This window comes from Bombina bombina, chromosome 3, assembly GCF_027579735.1.
Source record: "Bombina bombina isolate aBomBom1 chromosome 3, aBomBom1.pri, whole genome shotgun sequence".
NCBI classification, from domain to species: Eukaryota; Metazoa; Chordata; class Amphibia; order Anura; family Bombinatoridae; genus Bombina; species Bombina bombina.
Window position 1 is genome coordinate 409,399,336 of NC_069501.1, and position 13,603 is coordinate 409,412,938.

At 36.7% G+C, this 13,603-nt stretch overlaps 1 long non-coding RNA gene across 1 annotated transcript; it reads right to left on the reverse strand.

Moving 5' to 3' along the window:
* Positions 1 to 3,068: 3,068 nt before the first annotated feature.
* LOC128651672 (uncharacterized) lies at positions 3,069 to 10,930 on the reverse strand. Its single transcript, XR_008401156.1, has 3 exons — positions 10,874 to 10,930; positions 3,760 to 3,988; positions 3,069 to 3,584 (listed from the first exon to the last, which is right to left on the reverse strand). It is a non-coding gene; the product is annotated as an uncharacterized LOC128651672 (long non-coding RNA).
* Positions 10,931 to 13,603: the final 2,673 nt, after the last annotated feature.

Below are 13,603 nucleotides of genomic sequence, written 5' to 3' on the forward strand. Positions count from 1 at the left end.
TGCAGGTGGTATTATACCCCAGCACGTCTGCACTAACTTTTCCCTAACACCCCAGCATTGTGATGGAGAGGCTGCCAGGATGTGGGAACTCAGTTTCATATATGGTGGCACTGCCCAATAGCGAAGAAATATTGGGAATCCATAAGGAAGGAAACTGAACAAGCGTTACAAATCCCCTTATCTTATAATATATGGATTTTTCTCTTTAATCATTTCCCCAAAATCAAGTGTAAGTTTAGGCTTGCATTATTGACGTTAATGGTCAACTCAGCTAAAAAACTGATACCTCTCAATTGGAAAAAGGGAACACTTCCAACAATCGCAGTATGGAAAGACACAGTAACACACAACTTACAATTAGAAAAATACCACTATGGGCAAACTAACCGACTAGATGAGTATTCTTCCATCTGTTTTCTATGGGAGGAATATTTGAATACTGGACTAACTGACCCTTAGGTTACGTAGAAAATGGGTAAGACTTAGACGACACTGTTGGTAGCTCTGATCTAGGTCATAGGGTCCACCTGACTTGACTCTCCTACTACACAGATTTCTCAGACTTAAGTGAGGAATGTTAGAAATCAAGGTAACCATTCTTGTATACTGGCTGGCACACTGGTACATTACCTACCTCTTTATTTATTTATCTAATCATCTCATTATTTAGTTATCTCATGGGGTTGATTCCTTTAAATGTCTAATTTCATTGTTACCCTGAGGATAAGGGCATTATGACCTGATTATTTGTTTGTTGGATTATTTGATTGCGGAGAAATAACATAACCACAGATTCAGAGATGGACACTTTACTTGATTGACAATAAGAGAGGGACTTTGAAAAGAGTCATTGGCTTAGAGAGGCAAGTATTTTCTGCTTCTATATAATTGTGTTCTCTATGTAAGGTGACATTATGTTTTTGTACCTGATTTTGTACCTGGGAGCAAGTACAGTGTTTTACATAGCCATATTATTCTTGAAACACAATGTGCCAATATACAATTAAAATATTTAGTTAATGTATAGAGTGTCTTTTGCAGTGTAATGACGAGTTTTGCCGTTAAAACAACATTTAAATAAAAAAATACATTTTCTGTAGAATGTATTCATTATAAGTTAAAGGTATACAACCCTGTTCTATGACTCCATATCTAATACCAATCTCAAATATAAACATTAAATTTATCTAAAAATATTTTACATTGCCAGTTAGGATTATTGCTCAGCGAAAAAAATAATCTGTTCCTATAAATTACGGGCATATTGAAGACTTCTATCTTTCTTATAGACTTGTGAAAAAAGTAACCCAGTGTAGACTATGGGGTCAATTTATCAAACTCCGTGTCTAAAGACCGCTGCTTCATAATCTGTCCACCTTCTCTGAGGCGGCTGACAGAAATCAGCCCGATCGAATACGATCGGGTTGATTGACACCCCCTGCTAGTGGCCACGAATCTGCAGGGGGCGGCATTTCACCAGCAGTTCACAAGAACTGCTGGTGCAATGATAAATGCCAACAGCGTATGCTGTCTGCATTTATCGATGTGCGGCGGACATGATACTCTATGTCGTATCATGTCAATCTGCACTTTAATAAATTTACCCCTAATTATTCAAAAATTCAAAAGCAAAGCTAGATATGCCTTAAGAGTTACTGTACTAAAAAAAACAACAATAACTTGTCTTTCAAATAATTTATTAAAGGGATAGTCTAGTTAAAATTAACCTTTCATGATTCAGATAGAGCATGTAATTTTAAGCAACTTTCTTATTTACTCTTATTATCAATTTTTATTTGTTCTCTTGGTATCTTTATTTGAAAATGCAGGAATATAAGCTTAGGACATTATAGGTTCAACACCCTGGATAGCGCTTGATTATTGATGTCTAAATGTAGCCACCAATCAGCAAGCGCTATACAGGGTGTTAAACCAAAAATGGGCCGGCTCCTAAGCTTACATTTTTGATTTTTCAAATAAAGATACCAAAAGAACAAAGAAAAATTGATAATAGGAATTAATTAGAAAGTTGCTTAAAATTGCATGCTCTATCTCAGTGTTTCCCAAACCCAGTCCTCAGAATCTTACTCAGGTCAGATATTAATTATATCTTAACTAAGGCACAGGTGAAACAATTAGCTCACCCATCAGCTGATTATTTCACCTGTGCTCTAATGAATATCTGGCCTGAGTAAGGGTCCTGAGGACTGGAGTTGAGAAACACTGCTCTATCTGAATCATAAAAAGGTTCATTTTGACTAGACTATCCCTTTAACTTCAAAGCAGTAAACAAAAACATCTGTAACAGATTAGTGATCATCTTATTGGATCTGAAAGAGAAAAGAGATGGAAAGAAACAAAGTTGAGAGAAAAAAAAGAGTAAAATTTAAAGGGACATGCATCCCTTTTGAGAAAATTGTCTCATTCAGTAGTTTAATAACTGAATGAGACAGCTGTCTCATTTTAAAAATAAAATAAATAAAATAATTTTTATAGCGTATACTTACCTGACACCATTCCCTCCCCCTGAATCTCAGTTGCATTACGTGGAATGCAAAAAGTGTACACTGCACGTGCACACAAGCTCCTTCAGAGGGGAATCTTCTGATGGTGCTTGCGCATCAGGGAGGTGCACATGCATGGTGTGCACTTTATGCATTCCTGGAATGCGACTGAGAAGCAGGGGGAGGAACCGGTGGCAAGAAAGTATATGCTTAAAATTGTTTTATTTCATTTTTTTTGTTTTAATAATCAGATGTCTCATTCAGTTATTAAACTACTGAATGAGACAGTTGTCTCAGTAGGAGTTTTTAAGTGCTGCATGTCCCTTTAAAGTAAAATGGAGAAAGAAAGGGCAAGAAAGAGGAAAAGACTTTTCTCAAAAAGTTGTCAGAGAACAATTAACAGGTTATATTTTTATGACTAAAAGTTAGAATTTTTAACACTCTTAAAGGATTACTGCATTTCCGTATTAGAATAAATTGAACAAATGTATCTTCAAACAAACTAACCAAATTGACGTACAGGAATGCAAATCATGAAATATAAGAGCAATAAAACTCTGACGATCTTGTCTAAAACTTTTATTGGTTCTTCAGCTTCAAGAAGTAGGCAGCTAATGAGCTGAAACAAATCTTCAAGCTATGAGTGTGGCGCATGTCAAATCTTACTGACTTAAGTCCATATTCACAGTAAAGCAAGGGAGGAACCACACTCTTCCTCTACCCTCCAAGGTGCATCCAAGGGTCCCCAAATATCAATAGAAAAATAGAAAGATGTAGGTAGGTAAGATAGGCAAATTTATTTGGACAAACACGGAGCAACGTTTTGACTCCCAATGGAAAAAGACTCCATTGAGAGTCAAAACATTGATGCGTATTTGTCAAAATAAATCTGCCTATCTTACCTACATAGAGTGTCTGGATCATTCTATTTTGCTATTAAAATCATAGTCCGACATCACGCCACTCCTGATCTGAAAGTTCCTGAATCAAGGTAAAAACTGTAGGGTTCACAGGATGACGGGATTTGTTTGTCTTCTCTACTTTTGTGCCCTTCTCTGGGTTGATGGAAAAAAAAAACACCTTGGGAAATCGAAGAAAAACAGGTGACTGTATTAATAATAATAATAAAATAGCTTCATTAACAACAACAAAAAACTTCACATCAATCCTAAAACATTTTTTCAAGGTATTATTGATTAAATATTTAAAGTGTTATTTAAATAATAATTAAAATTAATAATTAAATATTATTAACCCTTTTGCTGTAGACGAAATGTGGGGAATGTTGTCAGGTTTTCACATTCTCTGCAGACGACGTCCTCCACACTTCGTCCAGTATACTCATTGTTCTGCTAATCACACCATGATCAGCGGCTTTCTGGCCAATCCGGGGGAATTCCCAGGGGGTGGAAACGTCATGTTGTCGAGTATAATGTTTCGATCCACACACAACATAAACCATCTTGAAGAATAGCAGGATCGACCTAAAAAAAATAATGAGGAAAAAATTGTATCAAAACATACATTACAGTAAAAAAAACAACATTGTGCAACATGAATCTGTGTCCAAATGGACAGAAAATAGAGAAAGGAAGAAAAATACAAGAGAAAATAAAAAAAAGACCAATGTAGGAAATGTAGGAAATTGGCACTGACACAGCGAAATGACGCATTTAAAATCTGTAACAAAGTAGAGACTTTGGCCCCAAGTTATCAAGGTCTGGCGGACCTGATCCAACAGTGCGGATCCGGTCCGCCAGACCTCGCTGAATACCGCGAGCAATACGCTCGCCGTATTCAGCATTGCACCAGCATCTCACAAGAGCTGTTGGTGGAACGCCGCCCCCTGCAGACTCGCGGCCAATAGGCCGCCAGCAGGGGGATGTCAATCAACCTGATCGTACTCGATCGAGTTGATTTCCGCCGATATGTGTCCGCCTGCTCAGAGCAGACGGACAGGTTATGGAGCAGCGGTCTTTGTGACCGCTGCTTCATAACTGCTGTTTCTGGCGAGTCTGAAGACTTGCCAGAAACAGGGGCCATCAAGCTCCATACAGAGCTTGATAAATAGAGCCCATGGTCTGATAGAGAGCAGTAACAGAGGGTTCATGCACATTGTGAACACTATAGAAATGAGCTTTAAAATCTGAATACGTACAAAATGCCCACTTGCAGCCAGCGCTAACACTTTTGAAAAAGCAATGGGGTTCATTCCTATGAACCTTACAGTGCAGCACTTAACATCTCAACATCTCAAGTGTTTTGCTGGGAAAAAGAAAAGGTAATTAATTTTAGCAAACTAACAACATTGCTTGTTTTATAAGTTTTACCTTACATGGATGATCGCAAAGTCCACAGCTCCACAAATGCTGAACAAGTTAAGCAGTAAGCATGAAACCTACCAGACTAATTCATTAACCCTCAGTCAGTCAGCATTATTATTATGACTACAAAATATGTCCTCACTCCAGTAACTGTGGAACTATACAGCTATAAACAAGGCAGACAGAAATGGTGGTTTTGTCTTTGAAAATACTGAATTTATTGCTGTGATAGCTATTGTAGAAACTGTAAATACTAAAAGAAGAGCATGGAATTACAATAAGCACATGTGCAGTATGGTGCAGCAACTTTATGCTGCATTAGTCTGACATAAGAAAAAATAGGCAGGAATGCAGGATAATCAATGTAAATAGAATGCAGGATAATCAATGTAAATAGAATGCAGGATAATCAATGTAAATAGAATGTAGGATAATCAATGTAAATAGAATGCAGGATAATCAATGTCAATAGAATGTAGGGCAATATTAGCAAGTAATCTGCTGCTTACAGTTATTAGGTTATGCAAAAGAGCAGGAGCTGAAGAAGAGCTATGAACAAGATGGATGACAAGAAACACTGACCCCTACAGGAAGCTGATTGTACTTCCTGCTGTGTCACTTCTTTTATGGGAGGCTGCATTTATAACATAAAACCACTACATCTTTTAAATAGTTCATATGTAATGCATTATTTTTTTTTTTTAAGTGACCTACTTCTATTATAGTTTTACTATAGTTTACTAATATATTGTTAGGCCTGCTCAATTCTAAACAGACGACTGGATTTTGGAACCCTTCCTATTAACATCATTTTACTGTACTTTTTACACAATCTGCCTAACAAGAATATTATTTTAAAACTGCCTGCTTGTAATTTTAACTGCATTGTTTTGCTTTAGGTATTACAGTGTTTTCTCTGTTTAAACTTTTGTATTCTGTAAATTCTACAAATAAATATGATTATTTTAGCATATTCTTACTGTAAAATTAACCCCTTAAAGGGACACTGAACCCACATTTTTTCTTTCATGATTCAGATAGAGCATGCAATTTTAAGCAACTTTCTAATTTACTTCTATTATAATTTTTTCTTCATTCTATTGCTATCGTTATTTGAAAAAGAAGGCATCTAAGCTAAGGAGCCATCAAATTTGTGGTTCAGAACCATAGACAGTACTTGTTTATTGGTGCTGTCCAATCAGCAAGGACAACCCAGGTTGTTCACCAAAAACGGGCCGGCATCTAAACTTACATTCTTGCTTTTCAAATAAACATACCAAGAGAATGAAGAAAATTTGATAATAGGAGTAATTTAGAAAGTTGCTTAAAATTGCATGCTCTATCTAAATAACAAAAGAAAATATTTGGGTTCAGTGTCCCTTTAAGGACAAGGCCATTTTTAAATTTCTTTCCCTTAAGGACCACGGCTATTTTTACATTTCTGCAGTGTTTGTGTTTAGCTGTAATTTCTCCTTACTCATTTTCTGTACCCACACATATAATATAACGTTTTTCTCGCCATTAAATGGACTTTCGAAAGATACCATTATTTTCATCATATCTTATAATTTACCATCAAAAAATTATAAAATATGAAAAAAATGGAAAAAAACCCACACTTTTTCTAAATTTGACCCCGAAAATCTGTTGCACATCTACAACCACCAAAAAACACCCATGCTAAATAGTTTCTAAATTTTGTCCTGAGTTTAGAAATACCCAATGTTTACATGTTCTTTGCTTTTTTTGCAAGTTATAGGGCAATAAATACAAGTAACACTTTGCTATTTTCAAACCATTTTTTTTTTTCAAAATTAGCTATAGTTACATTGGAACACTGATATCTGTCAGGAATCCCTGAATATCCCTTGACATGTATATATATTTTTTTAGTAGACAAAACAAAGTATCTTGGCCCATTTTGGTATATTTCATGCCACCATTTCACCGCCAAATGCGATCAAATAAAAAAAATCGTTCACTTTTTCACAAACTTTGGGTTTCTCACTGAAATTATTTACAAACATTTTGTGCAATTATGGCTCAAATTGTTGTAAAAGCTTCTCTGGGATTCCCTTTGTTCAGAAATAGCAGACATATATGGCTTTGGCATTGCTTTTTGGTAATCAGAAGGCCGCTAAATGCCGCTGCGCACCACACTTGTATTATACCCAGCAGTGATGGGGTTAATTAGGTAGTTTGTAGGGAGATTGAAGGGTTAGTTTTAGCTTTAGTGTAGAGATCAGCCTCCACCTGACACATCCCACCCCCTGATCTCTCCCAAACAGCTTTCTTCCCTCCCCCACCCCACAATTGTCCCCGCCATCTTAAAGTGTCAGTAAACCATAAAAAAAATGTTATATAATTCTGCACATAGTGCAGAATTATATAACATTATAATAGCGCAAACATTGTAAAACCAAATTTCCCCTTTGAATTTAAAAAATAACTGCTGTTTTACAGACCCGCTCTCTGTGACCTTCTGAGCGGGTCTGTTTTTTTCTAACAGCGCATCGGGCCAGCTGTATAGTCACAGCCCGGCCCGACCGCGCCATAGCACTAAGTGCAGCTTGCTCCTGCTGTCGGTCGGGCCGGGCTGTGACTATACAGCTGGCCCGATGCGCTGTTAGAAAAAAACAGACCCGCTCAGAAGATCACAGAGAGCGGGTCTGTAAAACAGCAGTTATTTTTTAAATTCAAAGGGGAAATTTGGTTTTACAATGTTTGCGCTATTATAATGTTATATAATTCTGCACTATGTGCAGAATTATATAACATTTTTTTTATGGTTTACTGTCCCTTTAAGCACTGGCAGAAAGACTACCAGTACTAAAATAAAAGGGTTTTTTTTTTGTTTGTTTTTTTATTATTATTATTATTTATTTATTTTTTTAAATCATATTCTGCTGTGTAGGATTCCCCTTAGCCCCCAACCTCCCTGATCACCCCAAAGTAGGGTTGCCACCTGTCCCTTAAAATACAGAACACTTATAAGTTACACATGCTGCAGGGTGTGCAGGGAGGAACATGAATAGTGCTGTCCAGAAACACAATACATGTTCCTCCCTGCACACCCTGCAGCATGTGTAACTCATAAGTGTCCAGGAAAACATACCCCAAAGAGCTATCTAACCCTTCCCCACTATTTGCTACCATTTTGGGTACTGGCAGCTGTCTGCCAGTACCCACTTTGCAATAAAATGTTAACTTTTTTTTTTTTTTTAAAAACCCTCACTTTTTCTTTAGTGTAGCTGCCCCCCTCCATACTCTATCCCCTCCCAGATCACTTTTGAAAATTATCCCCCCTTCCTCTGCCACTCACCACCCTCTGCCAGCACTCTCTCCCACCATTTTGATTTTTTTTTTATGTGCCTAGACAGCGCGTGCATGTGCACGCGCGCACACGCCCCTCACCTCCCGTGTGCTCTCCCACGTGCACCCGATATTGTCTACAGCTGGCCGGAAGGAAGTTCCCTAATGATGGGCCGGCCGCCCGCCCGCCTCCATGCATTGGTTTCCACCCACCAACGATCTGCACCATCGCTGAGCGATGCAGAGAGGGCCACAGAGTGGCTCTCTCTGCATCAGTGTGCCTAAAAAGGTATTGCAGTGATGCCTCAATATCAAGGCATCACAACAATACCTTGAAAGTGGGTGGAAGTGATCAGGATCGCTTCCAGCCGCTTGAAAACCCCTGACAATGTACAGGGTACGTCGCTGGACCAGTTTGTGTAAGACGTACCCTGTACGACGTGTGTCGTTAAGGGGTTAACAGTTGTGTTTGGTTCTGGCATTTTTTAATTGCATTTTTTAGTATTTTCAGAATATTTCTGTAAATTAAACACAGTTTTATTGTATTTACACAATTTTTATGTCATGATTTTACATTTAATTTCACAGACATTTTTTACAGTGTAAATAATTTCTGTAAGAAACCCAAAGTTTGTGAAAAAAGTACCACATTTTTTATTTGATGGTATTTGGCGGTGAAATGGTGGCATGAAATATACCAAAATGGGCCTAGATCAATACCTTGGGTTCTCTATTAAATATATATATATATATAGATTTGATAGGTAAATAAAAAAAACAAGGCTCTATTTCTGTTTAAATGGAGTGATAGCAAAAATGCTAAAAATGCTCTGGTATTTTGGGTAAGTTTTTGTCTGGATGTCCCAGTAGTTAAAGGGTTAAAATGCATTTTTGACGTGTTTTGTGCAATTTTTTAGACAAGCTTAAAAGTTAACCATAGCTCTGAAGTCACGCTATCCTGACACGCATTAAATTCAATCGAAAGAACAAGCTTACTTTCAACCTGTAATATGCTCGCTACTACCGATGCGCTCAAACAACCATGATAAACTCCTTATGCTTGCGCGCAACAGTTAGCACGCCACTCGTAATCTAGCTTAATAATAAGATAGGATCACTAATACAAATTTCATATGATCTAAGAAACATCCCTTTAAAACTGTAATTTTTAAACAGAAAGGATATGTTTTTCACTGGTTAATATGGAAATCTCGAACAAATCTGCTGGTGGACAATATAAAAACTAAACACAAGATTTTAGTGCATTGCTTCAAGAAAACTTTTTAAACAACCTCATTTTGATGCAAAAAAGAAAAATATTTGATGTCCCTTTAAAATGATGATTAAGGACTGAGTATCCCGCAATCTCTCTCACAACAGGTGCTTGGCTTTTGGTGTTGCTGGGAAGAGATCAACTACATTCTAATTTAGTGATAGGAGCCAGTGAAGTGGGAAGTGGGTGTGGAACCCTCAACCCCCGAGAGGGGCACAGCTGCCCTGACATACCACTGCCTAGCATCTTATAACACCAGCCTTATACTGAGGGCATGGAGGTGCTTGACCTGTTACTGACGGAGGGATAATAATAGCTTGTTTATATAGCAACCAGGGCAAATAGCAACAGGCTGCAAAAAAAGCATTTAATTACATATCACTACACTTCTGGCAAAGAACCACTATTACTTAATCCACTTTAATGCCCAAATCATAAACCCATTCCCGTATTGTGTATCTGCAAACTACTAATTTGTGCATATGTTACAATTATAGATTGTGTTGAAGTCTATGTCAAAATATTATTTAGTAAACATGAGCCTTAAGCTTACAGGGACATAATAATATAAAATGTTCTATTGTGTATATGAAATAGCAGTATCAAAACATGTTGCAAAAATATTTAACCAACATTAAAATATTTAAACAACCTTTAAAACCATTTTAAAAAGCTGTTTAAAGTTGTGTCTATGGGGCTGATTTATCTGACATGATCCGCTCTGTCAGTGAACTGCTTGTGCAATGCCGCCCCCTGCAGATTCGCTAGCAGGGAGTGTCAATCAACCCTATCGTATCTGATCGGGTTGATTGCTGTCCGCCACTCAGAGGTGGCGGACCAGTTAAGGAGAAGCGGTCTTAAGACCGCTGCTTCTTAACTGCTGTTTCCAGCGAGCCTGAAGGCTCGCACAGAAACAGATGAATTAGGCACCATATGGTGCTTAATAATTCGGCCCCTTTGTGTATAACTAATACTTACCGGCTAATAAAAATGCCCACAAAAAAACTAGTCTGTTCAGCACAGAAACTTCCATTTTTTATAATGCAAAGCTCTTTAATACAATTTTTTTTAAAAATGAAATGAGTGTAATGTCTCAGTAAGTTCTCATTTAGGGAAGGGGGTTTCAGGAATTAGAAGTTAGTTAATTAACTAAAAATCACATTGGCAGATTCACTTATTATTGATATTGATTATTCGTAAAAACAAAACCAAATGCTGTAGCACTGGATACATGAGTAGGTGAACATGGAAAAAAAAGAACAACATATACATTAAACAGCCTAAACAATACATATCCAAGAGAATCCTGTTCCATAGAGCTTACAATCTATTTTTTTTAAGGTACCCTATTTTACTACATTATATTATGTGCTTTCTATATAAGCGCAAAGCTGTGCAGATCTTATTTATAGGATACAATTAATCAGAAAACTGCACTGAGAGGGAAAGATACAACTCACGTGTAGGCTCCTTCCCCCACCCAATGGCTTAATTTAAGATTATTGTCACTACAGAATAAGTTCTGAGTCAGCAGCAATTTCTAAACATAATAAGCACTTTGTTTCCTGTACACAAGTGACCAGCACAGGATTAACTCTTCCTGAACCAAATCTCACTGTTTCTACAAACCCAGGGGAAGTATCTAGTTCCATATGGTGAATTTGTATCAGAGTATTTAAAGAGTTGGGTAAAGCAATATTTACTTGTTTACATTTATATGGTCACATGCAGTCATTCAATGTATTTATTACCCAATCAATAAATACATATGTGCTTATGTTTTGTTAAAATCGTGAAACAAAAAGCACTACATTTAAGTGGAAAATGTTGTTTAGAACTCAGATTTGGAGGAGAGGAACATCTCTCACCAGAGGGGGGCAATGCAGTCTCCAGTATGACTTTGGAAAGCATATTTATTTGAATAATATTTCTGTAAAAAAAAAAAAAAAAAAAAGTCCAGCATTTGCTCATACTCATGGTGAACAATGTGTAGAAATACTGTTTACTGAAATGCCTTAGTTGTATACACATTTACTTCAAATGACAGCTGTAATGTAGCTATAAATCTGTCAGTTTTGGTTTGCAGACATGTCAGTATTAGTCTAGCAACGTGATGCACTCATGTGCCTGTATTATTGCACAGGACCAATGACATACATCATGGTTCAAGTATTTTTGACCAGACAGATAAAGTTATATTTTATTGCCCCTTTCACAATTCCCATACCTTACCCTTACTGCTTCTTGATAAAATGCCAGCTATAGCATGTTTTATTTTAAGGTAATTATAGACTATAGATTGCCATTACTACACAAAAACATAAGCTGCACAGCATAGAGGACTTCATTTCACCTGTACTATTTTGGCATATGTGGAACCAGATGCATTAATAGAAAACAACAACAAAAGCCTTCACATTCTAAAGTCTAAGCACAAATGTGCACATCTCCCTTCTCTCTGTCACATGGACTCTTTTAGAAAGCCACTGGGAGTCCTATACACTAAACGCAGGCATTAAAAACACACATTTTTTTATTTTCTATGAACTGCTTCAGTGAAACTCGCTTTCCCCTGCAGGGGCACCTGCCCTAAAGCAAACGCCTATGACTGCCTTATGGAAGCACCAGCCCTGAGACACATACAGAATCTTCTATATTTCCTTAGTACACATTTGCTACATCAAGAAGTATGTTGCTATTATAAGATCAAAGTAAAAAACAAAAACATTTAATGTTCAAACAAATACAGTATTTTATCTTAGATAACATTTTATAAAAAAGATTATTTGATCATTCACAGCACTGCAGGCACAGATTTGGACAAATAGTGCCTGAGAATCAATGTTGGCTCAGGACTGTGCAGAACATGTTTGTGCGTTTTCCTATTTCAGTTAATTTAATAACACATTAAGCAGAGGGATTATTAAAGGGACACTGTACCCAAAAAAATTCTTTCGTGATTCAGATTGAGCATGAAATTTTAAGCAACTTTCTAATTTACTCCTATTATCAAATTTTCTTCTTTCTCTTGGTATCTTTATTTGAAATGCAAGAATGTAAGTTTAGATGCTGGACCATTTTTGGTGAACAACCTGGGTTGTCCTTGCTGATTGGTGGATAAATTCATCCACCAATAATAAAGTGCTGTCCAGAGTACTGAAACCAAAAAAAAGCTTAGATGCCTTCTTTTTCAAATAATGATAGCAAGAGAACGAAAACATTTTTATAATAGGAGTAAATTAGAAAGTTGCTTAAAATTGCATGCTCTTTCTGAAGAAAAATCTTGGGTACAGTGTCCCTTTAAGCATAATACAAACAATGTTAAGTTTGAGCAAATTACCTTCTATAATATGTATTTAACACTGCCAAATGATTGAACACTTAAGTAAACATATGTAGTTTTTTTATTAATGATTATGTCCCTTTAAATCATGATCTGAGATATCCTAAGTGTCAGTTGTAGGCATGTATGTATATATGTATTTTTACCTCCATAGCACTGCCCCGTCCGTGTATACAGCACAATATTGTAATAACATAGAAGTTTTCTTATTCTATTAACAAAATTATCAAAATGTCAGGATGTAATGCTTTTATCCACAGAACATAATGTTATGTTAGAAAACTATGACCTAGTTTATATTTATTTTGTTACTATAATTGTACATGTGTTTAGTTCTATAAAACACATGCACAGCATTTTAGAAAGGATGTGCCATACATAATACTTTGAAGGTCATGCTATTGAGTTAGTTATATCCGTATCTCATGAGTGTCTGGAGGGGGGGGGGGCACTTGCACCCACCTAGAATTTTGGTCCAGGTAAAAAGTCAAGCACACTTTTGCAAGCACACTGCTATCTTAAACCTTACTCTTCTATATTGTTTTTTAAATAAACCTCTTATACTTCTACTCTTCTAGCTGTGTGCTTGCAAGAGAGTGCCAGACTTCCTACGTATTGTGTTAAAGGGACAGTCAACACCAGAATTGTTGTTGTTTAAAAAGATAGATAATCCCTTTATTACCCAATCTCCAGTTTTGCATAACCAACACAGTTATATTAATACACTTTTTACCTATGTGATTACCTTGTATCTATGCCTCTGCAAACTGCCCCCTTATTTCAGCTCTTTTGACAGACTTGCATTTTAGCCAGTCAGTGCTCACTCCTAGGTAACTTCACGTGCGTG